Source organism: Emydura macquarii, unplaced genomic scaffold (assembly GCF_026122565.2).
Source record: "Emydura macquarii macquarii isolate MOO-44397 ecotype Brisbane River unplaced genomic scaffold, CSIRO-AGI_Emac_v2 contig_2897, whole genome shotgun sequence".
NCBI lineage: Eukaryota > Metazoa > Chordata > Testudines > Chelidae > Emydura > Emydura macquarii.
Genome location: NW_027133034.1, coordinates 34,266,568 through 34,280,756, shown reverse-complemented (window position 1 = coordinate 34,280,756; position 14,189 = coordinate 34,266,568). Strand labels below are relative to the sequence as shown.

At 39.6% G+C, this 14,189-nt stretch overlaps 1 long non-coding RNA gene across 1 annotated transcript in view; it reads left to right on the top strand.

Annotated features, from left to right (window-relative positions):
- Positions 1 to 2,921: 2,921 nt before the first annotated feature.
- Positions 2,922 to 14,189, top strand: part of LOC137167163 (uncharacterized) — a 63,889-nt gene continuing 52,621 nt past the window's right edge. The window contains exon 1 of the long non-coding RNA XR_010924031.1: positions 2,922 to 3,017. This is a non-coding gene — a long non-coding RNA (uncharacterized lncRNA). The remainder of the gene's footprint in view (positions 3,018 to 14,189) is intronic.

Below are 14,189 nucleotides of genomic sequence, written 5' to 3'. Positions count from 1 at the left end.
CCCCCTCCAATCTATAAAGACAGCCGATCAGACTCAATTGAGCACCTTTGTTTCTGATCAGTGGTCACTAGAGCTGAAATCAGTGATGAGCAAGACTACAGGGCTGAACCTTAGACCTGGCGTGAGGACCATGCTGCAGTGAAAGACAGTGCAGAGTGTGCAGCAGCAGTAAGGTTCCCCAACTAAAATGATTAAGAACTGGACTAACTTGTGGAACCTCCGAATATAGTGTCGTAGCTAAGCAAAAGTGGTATCAAACAGCGGCAGAGACAGTGGTGATTAGCAGCAGCAGCAGCAAAGGCAGCAGTGATCAGCAAGACACAACAGCAAAAGTGACAGAGACAGTGGCAAGCTACAGTAGCAACAGAGGCATTGCTGGCATTCCCATCCCCTCCCCTGCCACCACACTCATCCTCAGGAGTGGGAGGTGAACCCACATGAAAGCACCTCTGGGTTCTGGACTTCACAGACTTCGGATAGCCAACTGTGAGTGAGGTGCCCCAGAAGGGAAGGGGAGTGGCATGTTAAAGGGACTGTTCATCAGACTTTCATACTGCAAGATGGGAAACTGAGGAAAAGGACACTGCCCAAGATATTGGGGGGGCAGGTGTTAACTTATGGTTTCATACTTCTGAGTCACGGTGGTGGTGTTTCCCCAAATTAATGCTGAGTTCTTTCTCCCTTCTAATGAAAGTGTTTTTTTGTTACACACACATGCAAAGTGCTTGAGAGTGGGGAAATATTACCTCTTATATGTGCCCAAGAGTGGTATTTACTTTTCCCAGATTTCTGGGTGGGGACTCGAATTGTTTCTGTTTTGTAATGTTGAGGGGAACTGCTAGATATTGAACTCAGCTTTTATGTGTTAACTGAGGCAATACAAGTTCTGTTGAATTTTGTAAGCATATAAAGACAGTAATTTCTCATTTGGAATATTTTTTGTTGCCCTATTTTATTTATTTAAGGTACAAACAGTACATATTTAGAGCACGAAAGGGTAATGTGGAGGTTATTATCAGGCTCACTTATTGGACACTTGGGAAAGACGAGAAGGGACACTCATTCACAGGGTGCAGAGAGGCCGTGTAGTCCAGCAGCCAGGGCACTGTATTACGACTAAGGAGGCCTATGTTCTATTCCTGGCTCTGCCACTGACTTGTATGAGCTTGTTTAAGTATCTCCTATCTCACCCATTTCTGGTCTTTTCTAATTAGATTGTAAGATTTTCAGGACAGGCTACATCTCTTACTATGTATCTATATGCCTAGCACAACAGACCCCAGCCTTAGTTGGGGCCCTTGCGTGCTATTGTAACACAAGTAGTATTTTAGGCACTCTGCATACCCATTAATTCTGAGCATGATCAGCAGATGACAGAGTTTGCTTCTCCCTTGAGCCGGGAAGCCGGGGATCATTTCTATTGGTAAAGGCAGAATGCAGCAAAGGTGCGAAGTCTGCTAACAACCTTGTGAGACTCAAAAAGATCATGATCTAATTTTAAGGTGCATATGTGCTTTGGTGTACCTGCCATGTGTTTGTAAGAATCTTGCTTTAACAGAACTGCAGCCTTCAACACCACCACCACACACACACACAAATCCAATTTGTTTTCATTCAGGTGTGGCTTGGGGCAATATTTCTCCAAAAATAAGTTTTGTATGTGTGTAAATTAAAAAAAAATTAATGACAATAGCCGGTTCTTTAGCCTATGTTGTGAATTACCTGCCTTGACAATTAAAAATATATGGTGATCTCAAACTGATTAGAACTCTTAGTTCTAAGCAGCCTGATCCAAAGAACACTGAAGTCAGTGGGAGTCTTTCCATTGACTTAAATGGGATTTGTAGGCGACCCGAAGAGAATTTATATTTTCATTTCCTGTCCCAAATGCCAACAGCTGTTGTATCTTTTTTGCGTTGTCTCAAGAACTCTGCCCTGTGAGCAGGGTCCAAGCATAATTTTTTCAGACCCTGCACAAACTTGTAACACGAGCCCCCTCCCACACACATACCACAATTCCTCATCCCATACATACAATCTTATGAGCCATGATATTTTTTTTCCTCATGGTAATGGGGGTTGCAGTCTGGGCTGGGCCGCCCAGGATATCTGGGCCCTAGCAAAGTGTACCCTTTTCCCTCCCCTCATGTGGGGGCCCTGCCTGTGAGTTAGATCTACCCAGAAACCTACATAAAGAAGGTTTTTAGTGTTTTTTGAACGTAGACAAATCAGAAACATGGTTACATATGCTAATAAAATCAAAATAAATTATGTTTCCAGTGATTGATAATTTCAAGAGCCTTGGAGGTTTAGCTTGGTTAAGCACTCAAATATAACCCAAACTATCCAAATCTCTTGATTCTGCACAAATTGGGTTTGAAACCTCATGCTAGCATGCATGATATTTCCACTGCTTCCCATTTCACACTAGACAAGAACTATTGTAAGAATAATCTGTCTTGAGTTATTTAGTCATTTCCACTGCTGGATGTGTCTGCAGTGAGGAAGCACAGATTGAGGACTAATGGAAAAGGGGGCAGATGGCTAATCAGCACCTAGCAGGATACTAAAGATGCAGGGCAGAACCTCAGCTGGTGTAAGTCAATGTAGCTCCATTGAGTTCAGTGAAGCTATGCTGATATACACCAGCTGAGGATCTGGCCTGCAAGTTGCCTGTAAAAGGTCTGAGTAATTTCCCTCGCTAATCCAACAAAAGTGCTATGAAAGTGGCAAAAGCAAAGGCTTTACCTAACCTTAGCTGCAGCATACAAACATAAGGGTTTTAATTTTGTTAACAAATGCCCTGTTTGACTGTGCTTTATTTCCAACTTGTCTGAGCCACCACTTAGCAGCTGACCCTAAGTGCCTTGATGAGGACACAAAGTATTAAGTAGACTCATATGTATAGAGGTAGATGTCATTTGAAGCATAGGTGCTAAGCCTGCTAGTAGTAGCTGCATTATTTGCTGAGCCTGAGCGGACATATAGTGACAGCTTCAGGGAGGGATGCTTTTGTGGTACAGTCATGATTTCATTCACTTTTTAATTTTTATACTGGGTGAATTCTGTATGTATGTTGCTCTAAAGGTGGGCACACAATAATGCTTCTCTTGCAGCATATGGCATGAGTGACTGTCTTGGGTGGTATTTCCACAGTCCCAGATGTACATGGCAGGGCTTTATCTAATTGACTCATGAGAGAGAGCTGTTTTGGGGCATGATGAGCAGTTGCTGGAATTGCAGCAGCAGTATATGACACATCAAAATAAAATCCTGTTGGATTTAATTGGGTATTCTTCTTCACCCTTCCCTCCCCCCTGGAAAAAAAATACTTAACCCCCACGATTTCCTATATGTTTTGCTTAGTTCACAGCTTTCCCCAGCACAATACAGAGTGCATTGAACACATCTCTCAGCAGTAGCAAGCTTAAGTTTGTAACTGATAGTTTCCTAATTAAGATGATATTGTTGTTGATGCTCTTTTGTTGGCTGAACAGTTCATATTTAAATTTGTGAATGTATTTATCTGAACAAATGATACCATATATGTCTTTCCTCTATTTCTAGCACATTTATCAGTACAGCAGTAGTGGTATTTTAACTAATGACTATGAGGAATTGTTCTAACTGCTGTTGATTAAACTTTTACCAGTTGTTTTATCACACTGAAAATTATCTTCCTAGGGATATGCCAAATACCTGCACAATTTGTATCTGATTATTTCCTGCCAGTGAAGGAGCCAATATGGAACACAGTAACCACATTAACTTGATCAATATGTCAGGAGGGAACCACTGAACTTTGCAGGAACCTCAAAGCAGTTCCCAAATCATAAGAAAGATGCATAATTTTAACTCAATTCATTGAGGGATAGGTGTAGTTTAATAAAAGAGAAATTCATGCCTGTTGCTTGGAATATACACAGATGTTCTTGCTAATTATACCTTTATAAGTCATTCTGTTTGAAGAAGACAATCACAGGCTGTCCCTGCTATGTGTGCAGAACACTTCTGTTTTGCTAAGAACATACAACACAGAACTTGTATTTTTTTTTTTTAAAAATACAGTTTAAAAGCAATACATCAAGGTACTGGATGGCCCAGGGGAGATCACTGGTTCAGTTCTGTGCCAGTCTATATCAATTGAGAAATTGTAAACAATGTGATGCCTATTCAGTGGCCTGTATATGTAACGGGGTCATGAGCTCATTGCACTCCCCACATTATTAAATGGGAAGAGGGTTCCAGCTACAGGGGAGGGTGGTCCTGGATGGAAAATATTGAGAACCACTGGTGTAAGTGAAATGAGTTGATCATTTCACTCTTTCCTCTTTAGAGAGGTGTCCATATCTTAGAACAAACACCAGTGTCATTGGCAGTCATTACCAATAGATTTGAATGGACATAAAGACTGGACTACCCTCTGAATCTTAGAGGTCATAATTCCAAGACAGTGCTAAAGTAATAGACCCCAGGAACTCAATCTATTTAAATTAAAAAGGAGAAGGTTAAGAGGTGGCTTGATCACAGTCTAGAAGTACCTACCTAGGGAACAAATTTGTAATAATGGGTTCCTCCACCTAGCTGAGAAAGGTATAATGTAATCCAGTGGCTGGAAATTGAACCTAGACAAATTCATAGAAGAAAGAAAGTGTACATTTTTGACAGCGAGGGTAATTAACCACTAGATTTAACCAAGGGTCATGGTGGATTCTCAGTGTGTCAAAAATGGTCAGTAATGTTTCTCTAAAAGATCTGCTCTAGGAATTATTTTGGGGAAGTTCTATGGCCTGTGTTATACAGGAGGTCAGACTAGATGATCACTATGGTCCCTATTGGCCTTGTAATCTATGAATCTACATTGTTGAGTCTTGTCGCTATAGCTATTAAAATTCATTAATTTGAGCTAGGTCACACAAAATCTAAATGAATAACACTAGTATCATCTGAATGATTGCTTAATTGCATGTCATTCATAAGAACATAAGCATGGCCTTACTGGGTCAGACCAATGGTCTAACTCTGCCTTTGACAGTGGCCAGTGCCAGATACTACAGAGGGAATGAACCGAGCAGGGCAATTTCAAGTGATCCATCCCCTGTCGCCCAATTCCAGCTTCTGGCTGTTGGAAATTTAGGGACACACACACAACATGGTTTTGCATCCCTGACCATCTTGGCTACTAGCCATTAATGGACTTATCCACCATAAATTAAAATATTCTTAGCAAGCACAGAGTGACTAGGTTCAGTTTCAGTAGAATTCACATAAAAATAAAATAAAAGCAGAATGACTTTGGCATGTTGGGTTTGTGTACACAGGAGTAGTACAGGTGCTTTGGGAATGTTTCTTGAGTACACAGAAATTCCCATTGGGAGAAAATTGAGGTTCTTAATTAAACACATGGTAAAAAAACCTATTGTAATGTTGGGTCAGTATATGGGAAGTGTTTGTATAATGCTGCCATGCTCAGATTAATTTCTATCACATGTTTTGTTGAAATCTGGTTGCAATATAATTGATACTTTAACCCCAAACCATATGCTATATTTTAAAGAGGAAAAGTCCCAAATGGGAAATCTAAAGCTCAAAACTAATTTGTAGACCAAAAATCTGAAATCACTAATAATCTTGATGCTGCTAATTAGACTCGAAACTATCACTGCATTGTGGCTACTTCGTATGTTGCAAACAGTGATTGACTAGATTAGAATATTGAATACTTAAAAACAATCTTCCTTATCCTTTTGGTGACAAGTCAGCAGCATGCAGCATCTCTGAGACCAAAACATCCTTGCTAATAAGCAAGAAAGGTACACATTTAAGTCCTTCTTTTTACTATTTTCCGTGCCTATTTATTCTGTATGTGATGTGATACCAGCAGGACAATGAATCACAGTAGTTTCCCTTCTGTTTTCTTTAAAAATATTTACTTGTCTAAAAACACAGAGGAAACAAGCAATGGAAATTGGAAGCCCCAAATTTCCTGTTCTAATGCAAACTGAAAAGGCACAGTTAAAAGATTTTTCTGCTTTATTAGAGCAATTTTGTCATACCCTAGAAGGAGCTGAGAGCTTTCAGATTCATTTCAGAGAAGCAAAACATTATTACATGCTGATGACCAGAAAGAAGACTCAATTTTGCAAGCACAGAAACTAAAAAGCTGCTGAAATACAAAGTTTGGGATGAGTGGTGCTGAGTACCTACTGCAAGGTACTGCATATGATCAGTTTCCACTGATTTCATTAGGGAATTATGGGTGCTAAGCACCTCTCAGATCAGGCTGTGCCTATGGGACTGAGAATGGAAACAATACATTCTAATTATATTCTAAACAGGGTCTTACTTTCTTCATTATTCAGAGATTTTTAGATCAGAAAGGACCATTAGATCGTCTAGTCTGACCTCCGGCATAAGACACGATCAATAGAAGATTACTTGTAACTATCTGCTGAGCCCTATCACTTGTATTTGGCTTCAGAATGTCTTCAAGCACATTGAAACTTAATTTGAAGATTTCAACAAATGGAGAATCCATCACTTGTCTTGGTAACCTCCACTTCCTTTCTGGATATGTTTGTGAGGGCTCAAAGTGGTACTGGGTTTAAAGAGCCCAGGTACCAAATTTGTCCATGTGCAGACAGGCTCTTGCTGGGACAGAAGGTGGTTTCTTGTGCATTACCAGAGGGCTTTCCTGCATGTAGGGGGATAAGATCCACTTAATTCTGTGTTTGCTCCAAAATACACCATGTGCTTTATATGAGATTTTAATCTTTTTGTTGAAAATATTGTTGTAAAAGATTCTTCTCCTCTAGCTCCATTAAACTGTACAAATTATATGACTAGTGATAATGCATACTGGGATTGAACTCCCAGTAGTCATATCATCACCCAAACCATGATGGAATGTTTGAAAGGCAAATTGGCCTGGATTCACTGTGACAATTGTGTTCCCCACCATGCAATTCCATCAAAATCTGAAAATTTTGATTTTTCACTCAGCTCGTCCAAATAGCCATAAGAAAAAGCATCTCCTGTGGCTATGGAAAAAGGTACACTCCATCTGGAAACCAGAAAGTGATAAGCTATTAAGGAGTACCAAATGTATAGTGACATGAACTCTGCAACATCCCTGCCAGAATCACTGAATTTAGCATGCTGTCAAAGATAAATTGAGATGATTAACGCCCTGGGCTTTGCTCAATCCAGATGCAAAACATGGCTATGATTCCATCAGCCTGTGGCTGCAAACTCAGTGAAATATGGAAAGCCTGAAGTTTCAGCTGATGTGATTTACAAGAATGCTTCTTATGTGCTCAAAAGCACTAGAGGACAAGTCTACTACATACAAAGTGTGAGGAGAGCTCTGACAAATAGCTCACTATTTGCCTCAGCACCCCATTATTGCCCTTCACTATTGAGGAAGTAAACAATTCCATCTCTCTCCAAAATGCCAGGAAACCACAGGACCTGATGGCAACTTTCCAGAATTTCTTTAAAACCTCTGAGGCAAGGCAGGGAACTATCTGGCAGCTCTATCTAAATGGCTGTTCTCTAATATCCATTCCCCAGGGCTTGTCCCAAGGATTTGGTTTGTTGCCAAGCCCAGGAAGCCAACTAGTTATCCCTCATCATATTGGCCCATATCACTTCTCTGTATGTTACTGGCAAGGATTATGCCACTTGTAGAAACAATGTTACAGAATGAACAAATGGGTTTTCAGCCAAGCTGCAGCTGCGCCGACCAAGTATTACCTTAACACCACACAGTCAGGATTACACCAAAAACTCAAGACTGGGGCAGCTTTCCTAGACATATCTGCCACCTATGATGGCATATGGAGGAATAGCCTTCTCCTGAAAGCTAGCAAAATTATCCCATGCAATGCAGTAATGGAATTCTTTCAAGAAATTCTGCCAATCGTAGGTTTTGCATTTTCTTTGGTGAGCAGGGGAGTGGGCCACACATTCCCAAAAATGGTCTAGCACAGGACTCAGTCATAGCACTGATCTTGTTCTGTATTTAGACAGTGACTTTCCTCAAACATCATCCTGGATATTTGTCTATGCTGATGAAAGTGTTCTGACTACACAGGCATAGGATTAACCTCTCTTGGAACAAACCCTTAGCAGGAACCTTTGAACCACAGAAGAATATTTCTTATATTGCTGGCTAAAACCAAACCCCACCTAGACTGTTGTGTTAGCACTCATCTAAATCATTCTTTCCTTCCACAGGCAAGAGTCACACAGCAGCTTTTGTAAGGACTGAAGTAGTTAGCATGTAGTAGATAAAAAGTAAAGGAAAAATAAAGTAAGGTACTTGCATATTGATCCTTTTGATAAATGGCTATGCATGCTGGGCCTTTTCAAGAGTGTAATGAACTAGTCACAGTGTATGGGTACCACTTCCCATTAGGAGAGAATAAAACTGCTCAGCTTTATTTCATAAGTCCTATACTGTTACTAACTGGTGGAGATTCTTCTTTACTTCAAATGATAGAGAGCAGGAGAATCGGGGGGTCTATTGCTTCTGTAATCATCAAGTTCCAGGGGGCCATATTATGCCTCATTGTGCAAACTAGGTTCCTAAAGTGGTCACAGAATTGATAGTGGTTTGAAATGAAATCTACTTTGTGTGGCTTTTTAGGCAGCCAGTCTTCAGGTATGGTCTGCTGCTTCAGCCATGTAAATATAAACACTTCCAGAACGGATGGGTATAAGTTTAGATGCCATCTTTTAAAAGCTTCCCCATTGTGTTAAAGCAGCAGAACAGGATATGTGCTGTCCACTGGTCCAGCTACTCTTCAAGAGCCAGGTAATGGACTGTTCCATTGCCCAGATCATTGTCCGTGGAACTGTGAATAAATAATAAGCAATCAGACTTGCTCTTTGCCTACAGCAGAGACTAGCCCATTCTGGATGTGTGTGGGCCCTTCTGAACTGCTTCAGTGCATCTGTATTTACACAGGGTTTCTAGTTTAGTTTGTTGGGAACTCTATTCACATCTGATTTCTGCTAAATTGCAAATGTGAATAGAATACTGATGATCACCTGAATATTCACCTGAAGTAAAACAATTCTCTGTGTTTCCCAAAATCAATTATTTGCAGTCTTATTATCAGAATAATACTTTTCTTATACAAAGCAATATTTTAATTCTGGCAGATTCTATATGAGCCAATTCCCAGATTATAATGAATGCAGTCAAATCACTTGTATTTACAGCACAAATTAAAAACCTTTATTTTTCCTATATGAACTATTTTAAATTTCTTTCACACTCAATTGAATGAACAATTGAGCAATTTCCTTTGATAATAGGCTTAATTAATCAGAGAAAGTATGCCTGCCAATGTGTCAGCCTGAATAGGTTTCGAAGAGTTTAGTCTAGTCTATAGGGAGTATGGGAGATTAATGCAATTTGCTTTGGTTTTCATCAGTGTGGTTCATGCATATGAAGAATGTTTCATAAAATCAGGTTATTTAAAACATCTTCTTTTTCAGGTCACCACTTTTGCTTTTAATCATAAGGGAATAGGAAATTCCATACTTCATTTAGGGCAAAGTTCTTTCCAAGAAAAATCTGAATCTGTGCTGTCTAGCAGTGAAAAGAATGCAGCTTAAATACTTGTTGATGAAAGAATATCACCTTGCATAAAGGTTGAGCGAACCTCATTTTGCATCCCCCAGCTCTTCTTGAAATCACTTTAGTTCTATATATTTTAATGTATGTTTAGGCATTTGGATAGTGGTAACTGCTGCAGTACGTCCATGTGTGATGAACTGGGAAATATACATGTTGTTTCTTATGAATATGGTGCAGGTCTCTGTGTGTTTGGTTATGACAGGTTACTTGCTATGGAGTCAGAAGTAGGAATGGTAAAACAATGACTCAGACGAGCTCCTTGAGGAAATAAAGGCTGGGCAGTCAGTGGGGAAGAAACTACCTGTCTAGCTCCATCCAGGCTAGAATTATTTACTCTTCCTAAAGCTTTAAGGGATCAAAGGGAATCCAAAACCTCAGAGATCCTGGAGAAGGGAGGGAGTTTGGGTAAGGTAGGGAGGCTGCCCAATTTGTGTCAGTGAAAAGCTGACAGGCTGGCAAATGCACACATGGAGGTGGGAGAGTAGAAAGTTCAGCAGGGAACAGTCTGCTTCTCCCTGCCAAAGACGCTGTTTCTGTGTCATTGCAAATGTATATTATGACAGGCTCCCAAAGGGAAACTCTGACATGGGCCAAAAATGAGTTGGGCGTGTGTCATTAATGCAGGTGGGAATCAGGGGGCTGCAGCCCAGAGGTCCAGCCTGAGATTGATTGAACTGTGTGGTTTCACTCAAAGTGAAATTCAGGCAAGGGGTACACTTGAGAGGGACTAAAAGGATTGGAAGACACAGTTCACCATATAATTAGGACAACATGCATCACAAACATTAATAAATTAAGCCTTCCAATACCCCTGTGAGGTTATAAAGCATTACTATCCTCATTTTAAATGTAGGGAAACCGAGGCTCTGATTTGACACGGTATTTAAGCATGTGCCTAGTCTTAAATATGTGCTTATTCCCATTTGCAGTCAACAGGTCTACAGGATAGTAGTCAAACTAGATAATCAAACGGTCCCTTCTGACCTTAAACTCTGTGAATCTATGCGAGTCATGACAACGTGGACTATTCAGAGGAAGGCGGAAAAAAACCCTATACTGCCCAGAGCAGATTGCAGTAAGGAAAAAATCCTTTCCAGCCCCCCAAATGATTAGGAAGATGCCCAGAGCAAGGCCCCAAAACCTGATCCTACTCTGATCCCAGGGGGTGGGAGGAGCTCACAGAACTCACATCCTAGCAGGAGGAAAGGCTGATAAAGGCATTAGATTATTGTTGTATGTTGTCTTGTCAATCAGCCAAGGAGCACACCACCTCCCCTTCAAGTCCACAAAGAGAAGAAATAAATGTGTGTGGTGGGGGAGGGGAGTCAATCCCTAAAGGGACCCAGAGTTTTCTTGCTTCTGCTGGCCCAGACAAAGCCTCCATCTCAGGCAAGGGGTGGATAGGGGAAGGGTACACGTAGGTTGGTTGTTCTTATCCACACATACATTCTCTTTTACTTGCATTTTTAATAAATTGACTATTTTTGCACCAAGTATCTGCAGGAGAAATGTTTACAGACTTTCAATCTTATCCATTGTCCCTTCATTAATACTGGATTCATTCTTGCTTAGAAATGAATCCTTTTAACTTGATTTTAGCCCATTTCTGCTGAGAAATGGGCCCACGTTTACCCAGAAAACATAACACATTTTTCAGTTTAAATGGTTTGTCAGTAACACAGTATAACTGAGTTATATTGATATTTTACTCACTTTTCCAAATTTCAACATTAATTTGTAAATAATAAAATGTATATGCATTCCACCAAGAATTATACATTTAAAAAGGTACATAAAATTATATTTAATTTTTGTATAGGTGTGTGTGTGTGTGTGTGTGTGTGTGTGTGTGTGTATAAATAATATGGAGATTAAGATTTAGAATCTGATTTTTCAAAAGGTTAGGAACCCAAATAAATGCACACAAAATATTAGCACAATTTCATGCCTAAATTGTTTATGCAATCACACTAGCTACATGTACAAATTAGGTATCTTGAAACACATGACCAACTGGACAAATAGCTGGCAGTTGGGATATACAAATATTCAACTAGCCAGCAGAAGCAGAAGAAGTGTGTACAAATTAAGCACTCAATTGTGTATGTGTACATACACACAACTCTGCTCCTGCTGTTTGTTTGTGAAATTAGGCCTTGCACATTTAAGCATTCCTTTATTCTGTCACCTACCTTCACCCCAACTCTGCCCAAAATGAAGAAGCAACATACTTAACTCACATTTGTTATCTATAAAAGAAAGATGTAATTGGATGTGCTAATAATAAATTCTGAATACAAGTTTATAGCTAGTCTTATCATTCAATTAATACTATAACCTATAACTTCTCCTTGAGGCATAAGGAAAATGTCTCAAAACTCTCCTAAATCTGAGTCTTTTTAAAATGCATAGACATTTGCATATACCATATTGTCATTATATTGACATGCGACGTTGTCGTCATATTGAAATGACTTTTTTGTTCAAAATGCTAGAGAGTGATGCTTTAGAATAAAATAATGAGGAAGATACAGACCTGTCTAAGTTCAAGTGGATAAAGCTAAAACCCTATAGATTGTTGTTAAAATATATAGGAAGAAATCATTTCATTTTCTATCGTGAAATCTATTCCATATTTTTGTTGGGTTAATAATTGAGTTACATCACCTTTATTTTCATTTTCCTCTTCTGGTATTTTGGTTCTACTTCCCCCATGCCCAAAATGAGAGCCATTAGTTCAGGGGAAGGAAGACCACAATCCAATGATGATGTCAGGAATTGAACTCCAGTGAAGTTGGAGTCCTTGTGTCATTCTATATTCTATAATCGCTGACTGATTACAAACCTTCTTATCCACAGGTTGCTTTACTTGATAACAGCTAAATGCACGAGGACAGCTCTGTTTTATAATTGCAGTAATGATTATGCTAGCTCTGCATTCCTGTAATAACAATACCTCTAAAGAAAGTTCAAAGTTTCATCTCCGTTACTGAGAAAAATGGTAGATTTGATCCATATATATCACATGCCTTCCTACAAAATAAGACAGTCTTAATCTGGAAGGAATTTAGACACATTATTGTGGAACGTTGCCTTTCTGATCAAATTAACTCTTTCCAGCCTTCACAAAATGATTTGAATAAACCAAGGAACCAGCAGCAAACTGATTTTAGCAGCAGTAAACTTCAAAGCAAATAAGAGTGGATAAAAATATATATTACTTAAACCCAATAATAATTAACCCTTTGGCCCACTGCTAATGGAAGTATTAATGCAGGGCTAGATCAGATATATCTGAGTTGCTCTATTGTTTACTTGTGATTTCCTAATTTTTTTTCTCACATCATGGACTTGGTTCCATAAATGAATTCCACTTGGGTAGCATAGTCGTTGTTCCCGAAGGAAATGGTCTGCATGTTTGCAGAAATGGTTGCTTGTTACTTGTGTTGTGCTATTCTGGCCATGCTCCACTGAACTTTGGGTTGTTGTAACAGGAATTTACATCTTAGTACACTAGGTAAGTCAGGACAGATGGCTACAAAGGAGAGGCAATAGTTCATCTCAGTGGCCCAATCTTGCCATGTTTGTACGTAATTTTGCATTGTGTTACTCTTCAGACATGGCACACAGATTGAGCCTGGTCATAATGCTATTTGGCAGAGGCAGATATAGGATGGTTTAGTTCATGATCTGAAAGAAGCATGAAATTAGTCCCTATGCTGTGTGTTTGGGAATAGGTGAAATGCTGCTTTCAGTAATGTGTGTGTTGAACAGAATGCTGTAAACTTCAGCAATGGTCAATGACCACTCTTCAGTGACATCTTTGTCTGGACAATTCCCCGCTTCAGTTTGCAAAATATACAGTTCAGCCAGGAAAACTTTCTTTTTGTATTTTAAAACTGAAGAGTGATATCTACAACAGAATGAGCATTCATCTCATCACAGTTTGAAAACTCCTCTGGACAACAGCACTTGTAGTAAGAGCCTTGGCAGAATGCTGCTGACATCGCTTGCAGCCACTGTGACACTAATCCAGTCTATGGGTCAGTTACATTATTAGTTTTGTTGTTTTAATCTGCAGATTACTTTAAGTTTGGACAGAATAGCACATTTCCTAGGAGCCTTTTTCAATACCCTTCATTACATAAGCACATCTACTTTTCAACACCTTTCACAGATTCTGGCTAGTTCGTCAAGCAAGTAGATAGGAAAACATAGAGGGGACAAAGGTTCATAAATCAATTTAAATGACCTGATTTTCATTGAGATTGTGGAGGAAGTTCTCTTATTAAATCTACATCACACAACTTAAAGCATGATAAGGCCTGGCCCACAAAAAGGCATCCTATGCTGACTGACAGTATAAATGGTCCTGCTGGTGCCAAGAGGCTTTGCACAATGTTTTGATGCTTCTTAATAAATATATTCGCTATGGGAAGTTGAAAGAATAATGGTCTTGTGATGAAAGGTCTTGGTTCAATTCCCAGCCTTGTACAGACTTCCTATGTGAATTTGGGAAAATCACTTCCCCTCTGTGCCT